Source organism: Nicotiana tomentosiformis, chromosome 8 (genome assembly GCF_000390325.3).
Source record: "Nicotiana tomentosiformis chromosome 8, ASM39032v3, whole genome shotgun sequence".
In the NCBI taxonomy this organism is placed as follows: domain Eukaryota; kingdom Viridiplantae; phylum Streptophyta; class Magnoliopsida; order Solanales; family Solanaceae; genus Nicotiana; species Nicotiana tomentosiformis.
The window spans coordinates 47,146,556-47,153,775 of NC_090819.1; positions in this window are offsets into that span (position 1 = coordinate 47,146,556).

The window sequence follows — 7,220 nt, forward strand, 5'->3', positions numbered from 1 at the left end:
TAATAAGTCAACATTAATTAAAGATATATAAGAATCAACCTAAATCTCTAAAGTGCCAACGTATATGCATACTTATCGTACTTACATATATAATGCTTCTCTTTGAGACTATTTCTATTATCCATATTGTATGATGCATGACTGCCAACTGATCAGTGATAACTACCCGATCAGCCGTCGCACTGTGGTAAATTTATGACTTCCCAACCGATGGTAAATAATGATACATAACTGCCCAACCGGTGGTAACTGCCTGACCGGCCATAGCCCGATGGTAAATGCATGTCTGCCCAACCAGCCGTAGCACGGTGGTAAATGTATAACTGCCCAACCGGCCGTAGCTCGATGGTAAATGCATGACTGCCCGACCGGCCGTATCTCGGTGGTAAATGTATAACTGCCCAACCGGCCATAGCCCGGTGAAAAATGCATGAAGATGCATGTATCACTATATTATAAACATTAACATCTTTATCAAATACCTCAATAGAGACTTAGGAACATACTTAGACATGCTTGAATATCATTTTATATGAATGAATAATATAGACATCCTTAAATGCTAAGAATAGAACCACTTATGGAATAGCATTTCGTTTACGTATCGTTGCTTGGATCATGCCAAAAGAAAGAAGGGATAGCCTTAACACACCTCAATTCCATCTTTTGATGACTACGACTAGTAAATCCTTTTGATAACATCTAACCTCGAATGCTCATACGAACTCGTTGAAGGTCATAGACGTTGGATCAAACTTGGGTTGCATTCTTGATAGCTTCACGTTAATTTACATCACAATGAAGTAATACCCAATTCACTTTAAAACTTATGAACAATATCACTAGTTAGGAATGGGATGTTGCTTACAATAAGAAAGAGAGATCCCTAAAATGCCGTACAAATTGTCTTCTTAATGGCATCCTTTAACAAAATGATATAAAGATGTAAATGTCTTTAAACATTGCCACCACCTACTTAGCACATGAGTAGTTGGCAATTTGTTGCCAAATTCCTATTATCCCACGTGGATGTTTGCCCCTAGTATTTATCCAAAATTCTCACTTAATGATTTATCCACAAAATTCTAAAAAATATCATAATTATCCCCACAATTAAAAATTATCTCAAATTACTTATAATACTACTCACTTTTAACACACCTTATACGTCTTACTATCATGGTCATATAGTACCTTGTATGGCACTAGTCCATAAATACGGGGTATTATAACTTGGACCATATTTTATCTCAAAATGACAACCTTCGACGAAACTCATTTTCTTCGATTCGCTTACCCTTTCACCTTCACGAATTTACTTATCAATTTCTTGAAATAGCATAATACTTATAATCTCTAAATAATCTTGTCCTTGAACTGATGTCAATTATCTTACAACAAATTCATCGTACAATACTACAGGGTATAACATTGTCATAATATAATATTGCGGAGCGTAATATCATCGTAATATAATACTGTGGAGCATAACATCATCGTAATATTGCGGGGCGTAACATCATTCCCCCCTTTGAAACATTCGTCCTCGAATGTTGACTGACGCACTTATCATTTTCATAACCTATGTCTTCTGAATACTTTAGTACCCTCCTTGCCATCTAGGCAACAATTCTGTGAATAATTCCAAAGGGCAGGTCATTCCCCCCTGTAGGCCTCTTTCTCACACCATGACTTGTGGTCGGAATCCTTCTAATCTCGTAACTATCTCTAACCTTATAAATGCGCCTATGTGACTCTTCTCTCCTTTGTAAACTAAACTAAAACCCAGCCTCTATCTGATGTCTGGACTATTCACAACCTTTTGTACTTGAGTATCTCGTATCTTCTTCACCTTTACCTTACTTACCTTTCAATCTCACATCGTATCTTCTGTTTCTTTCATAACCTCCATTAAACGTAGGTTGAAATTACGCCTTAAAGCTCTACTGTGATAGCACCTCTGGTGCATAGAAAATTCGGCGGAAGCTTTATACTGACTTCTTACGACTTAGCTCTATGGCATGATCTAGAAACAAAAGAAGGGTAATATTTTCTAAATGCCCTATAGCCTCTCAATTATAAATGTGGCGCGCAACAAAACCATAAGTGAGACTCCACTAGGCACGGCTTTGTAGACTCCCTAGAACACGACCCGCTCTGATACCACTTTGTCACGCCCCAACCTAGGGAGGCGTGGCTGGCACCCGATGCCGTACTAGCCCGAGCGAACCCCTTTGTAACTTATTTGTTTTTCTTCTATAACTATCATGGGCCAACATGGCCACAACTCATAATGTATAACTATAAGTGGGCAAACATTGTATCAATGACTCATCGTTCTTAAAACATGAGTACGTATGGGCCGTCAAGGCCTCTGACAAACTGTACAAAATGAAACTCTATCTCCAAAGCCTCTAAGATTATTTGACATCAAATGGGATAAGGTACCGACCTACCCATAAGTCTGTAGCAAAACTCTGACATGATGACTCATAGACTCGTCTGCACTCCGAATGAGGTGGAGTCTTACCGATCCTTCGTTAAATGCCAATCTCGTCTACTATGAGGGCTCATCAAATTAATTATCTATACCTGCAAGCATGAATGTAGCATCCCCACCAAAAGGACGTCAGTACGAATGATGTACTGAGTATGTAAGGCAGAACTGAAACATAACAATAAGTCAACATTAATTAAGACATATAAGAACCAACCTGAATCTCTGAAGTGCCACCGTATATTCATACTTATTATACTTAAATATATAATGCTTCTCTTTGAGATTATTTCTATTATCCATATCGTATGATACATGACTGCCCAACTGATCGGTGGTAACTGCCCGACCGGCCGTCGCACTGTGGTTAATGTATGACTGCCCAACTGATGGTAAATAATGATACATAAATGTCCAACCGGTGGTAATTGCCTGACCGGCCGTAGCTTGGTGGTAAATGCATGTCTACCCAACCGGTTGTAGCACCGTGGTAAATGTATAACTGCCCAACCGACTGTAGCTCGATGGTAAATGCATGACTGCCCAACCGGCCGTAGCTCGGTGGTAAATGAATAACTGCCCAACCGGCCGTAGCCCGGTGGTAAATGCATGAAGATGCATGTATCACTATATTATAAACATTAACATCTTTATCAAATACCTCAATAGAGACTTAGGAACATACTTAGACATGCTTGAATATCATTTTACATGAATGAATAATATATACATCCTTAACTGCTAAGAATAGAACCACTTATGGAATAGCATTTCGTTTATGTATCGTTGCTTGGATCATGCCAAAAGAAAGAAGGGATAGCCTTAACACACCTCAATTTCATCTTTTGATGAATACGACTAGTAAATCCTTTTGATAACATCTAACCTCGAATGCTCATATGAACTCGTTGAAGGTCATAGACGTTGGATCAAACTTGGGTTGCATTCTTGATAGCTTCACGTTAATTTACATCACGATGAAGTAATACCCAATTCACTTTAAAACTTATGAACAATATCACTAGTTAGGAATGGGATATTGCTTACAATAAGAAAGAGAGATCCCTAAAATGCCGTACAATTTGTCTTCTTAATGGCATCCTTTAACAAAATGATATAAAGATGTAAATATCTTTAAACATTGCCACCACCTTCTTAGCACATGAGTAGTTGGCAATTTGTTTCCAAATTCCTATTATCCCACGTGGATGTTGTCCCCTAGTATTTATCCAAAATTCTCACTTAATCATTTATCCACAAAGTTCTAAATAATACTATAATTATCGCCACAATTAAAAATTATCTTAAATTACTTATAATACTACTCACTTTTAACACACCTTATACGTCTTACTATCATGGTCATATAGTACCTTGTATGGCACTAGTCCATAAATATGGGGTATTATAGCTTGGACCATATTTTATCTCAAAATGACAACCTTCGACGAAACTCATTTTCTTCGATTCGCTTACCCTTTCACCTTCACGAATTTACTTATCACTTTCTTGAAATAGCATACTACTTATAATCTCTAAATAATCTTGTCCTTGAACTGATGTCAATTATCTTACAAAGAATTCATCGTACAATACTACAGGGTGTAACATCGTCATAATATAATATTGCGGAGCGTAATATCGTCGTAATAAAATACTGTGGAGCATACCATCATCGTAATATTGTGGGGCATAACATCATTCCCCCCTTTGAAACATTCGTCTTCGAATGTTGACTGACGCACTTATCATTTTCATAACCTATGTCTTCTGAATACTTTAGTACCCTCCTTGCCATCTAGGCAACAATTCTTTGAATAATTCCAAATGGCAGGTCATTCCCCCTTTTAGGCCTCTTTCTCACACCACGACTTGTCGTCGGAATCCTTCCAATCTCATAACTGTCTCTAACCTTGTAAATGTACCTATGCGACTCTTCTCTCCTTTGTAAACTAAACTAAAACCCAGCATCTATCTGATGTCTGGACTATTCACAACCTTTTGTACTTGAGTATCTCGTATCTTCTTCACCTTTACCTTACTTACCTTTCAATCTCGCATCGTATCTTCTGTTTCTTTCATAACTCCATTAAATGTAGGTTGAAATTACGCCTTAAAGCTCTACTGTGATAGCACCTCTAGTGCATACAAAATTCGGCGGAAGCTTTATACTGACTTCTTACGACTTAGCTCTATGGCATGATCTAGAAACAAAAGAAGGGTAATATTTCCTAAATGCCCTGTAGCCTCTCAATTATAAATGTGGCGCGTAACAAAACCATAAGTGAGACTCCACTAGGCACGGCTTTGTAGACTCCCTAGGACACGACCCGCTCTGATACCACTTTGTCACGCCCCAACCTAGGGAGGCGTGGCTGGCACCCGATGCCGTACTAGCCCGAGCGAATCCCTTTGTAACTTATTTGTTTTTCTTCTATAACTATCATGGGCCAACATGGCCACAACTCATAATGTATAACTATAAGTGGGCAAACATTGTATCAATGACTCATCGTTCTTAAAACATGAGTACATATGGGCCGTCAAGGCCTCTGACAAACTGTACAAAATGAACCTCTATTTACAAAGCCTCTAAGATTATTTGATATCAAATGGGATAAGGTACCGACCTACCCATAAGTCTGTAGCAAAACTCTGACATGATGACTCATAGACTTGTCTGTACTCCGAATGAAGTGGAGTCTTACCGATCCTTCGTTAAATGTCAATCTCGTCTACTATGAGGGCTCATCAAATTAATTATCTATACCTGCAAGCGTGAATGCAGCATCCCCACCAAAAGGACGTCAGTACGAATGATGTACTGAGTATGTAAGGCAGAACTGAAACATAACAATAAGTCAACATTAATTAAGACATATAAGAACCAACCTGAATTTTTGAAGTGCCACCGTATATTCATACTTATTATACTTACATATATAATGCTTCTCTTTGAGATTATTTCTATTATCCATATTGTATGATACATCACTGCCCAACTGATCAGTGGTAACTGCCCGACCGGCCGTTGCACTGTGGTTAATGTATGACTGCCCAACCGATGGTAAATAATGATACATAACTGCCCAACCGGTGGTAATTGCCTGACCGACTGTAGCTTGGTGGTAAATGTATGTCTACCCAACCGGTTGTAGCATGGTAGTAAATGTATAACTGCCCAACCGGTCGTAGCTCGATGGTAAATGCATGACTGCCCGACCGGCCGTAGCTCGGTGGTAAATGTATAACTGCCTAACCGGCCGTAGCCCGGTGGTAAATGCATGAAGATGCATGTATCACTATATTATAAACATTAACATCTTTATCAAATACCTTAATAGAGACTTAGGAACATACTTAGACATGCTTGAATATCATTTTACATGAATGAATAATATATACATCCTTAACTACTAAGAATAGAACCACTTATGGAATAGCATTTCGTTTACGTATCGTTGCTTAGATCATGCCAAAAGAAAGAAGGGATAGCCTTAACACACCTCAATTCCATCTTTTGATTACTACGACTAGTAAATCTTTTTGATAACATCTAACCTCGAATGCTCATATGAATTCGTTGAAGGTCATAGACGTTGGATCAAACTTGGGTTGCATTCTTGATAGCTTCACGCTAATTTACATCACGATGAAGTAATACCCAATTCACTTTAAAACTTATGAACAATATCACTAGTTAGGAATGGGATGTTGCTTACAATAAGAAAGAGAGATCCCTAAAATGCCGTACAAATTGTCTTCTTAATGGCATCCTTTAACAAAATGATATAAAGATGTAAATGTCTTTAAACATTGCCACCACCTACTTAGCACATGAGTAGTTGGCAATTTGTTGCCAAATTCCTATTATCCCACGTGGATGTTTGCCCCTAGTATTTATCCAAAATTCTCACTTAATGATTTATCCACAAAATTCTAAAAAATATCATAATTATCCCCACAATTAAAAATTATCTCAAATTACTTATAATACTACTCACTTTTAACACACCTTATACGTCTTACTATCATGGTCATATAGTACCTTGTATGGCGTTAGTCCATAAATACGGGTATTATAGCTTGGACCATATTTTATCTCAAAATGACAACCTTCGACGAAACTCATTTTCTTCGATTCGCTTACCCTTTCACCTTCACGAATTTACTTATCACTTTCTTGAAATAGCATACTACTTATAATCTCTAAATAATCTTGTCCTTGAACTGATGTCAATTATCTTACAACAAATTCATCGTACAATACTACAGGGTGTAACATCGTCATAATATAATAGTGCGGAGCGTAATATCGTCGTAATATAATACTGTGGAGCATACCATCATCGTAATACTACGGGGAGTAACAACTTTGTGGTAGGACTACCTCGCACTCCTCGTAAGTTTGACTCGATTTGGGTGATTGTGGATCGACTCACGAAATCAGCCCACTTCTTGCCTGTTAAGGCTACCGATACAGCAGAACAGTATGCTCAGTTGTATATCAAAGAAATAGTCAGGTTGCATGGCACTCTAGTTTCCATCATTTCTGATCGGGGGGGCACAGTTCACGGCTAACTTTTTGGAAGAAATTTCAGCAAGGTCTGGGTACTCAAGTGAATTTTAGTACAGTCTTTCACCCGCAGACTGACGGGCAGGCAGAGCGGACTATTTAGACACTTGAGGATATTTTGCGCGCTTGTGTTCTAGACATCAAAGG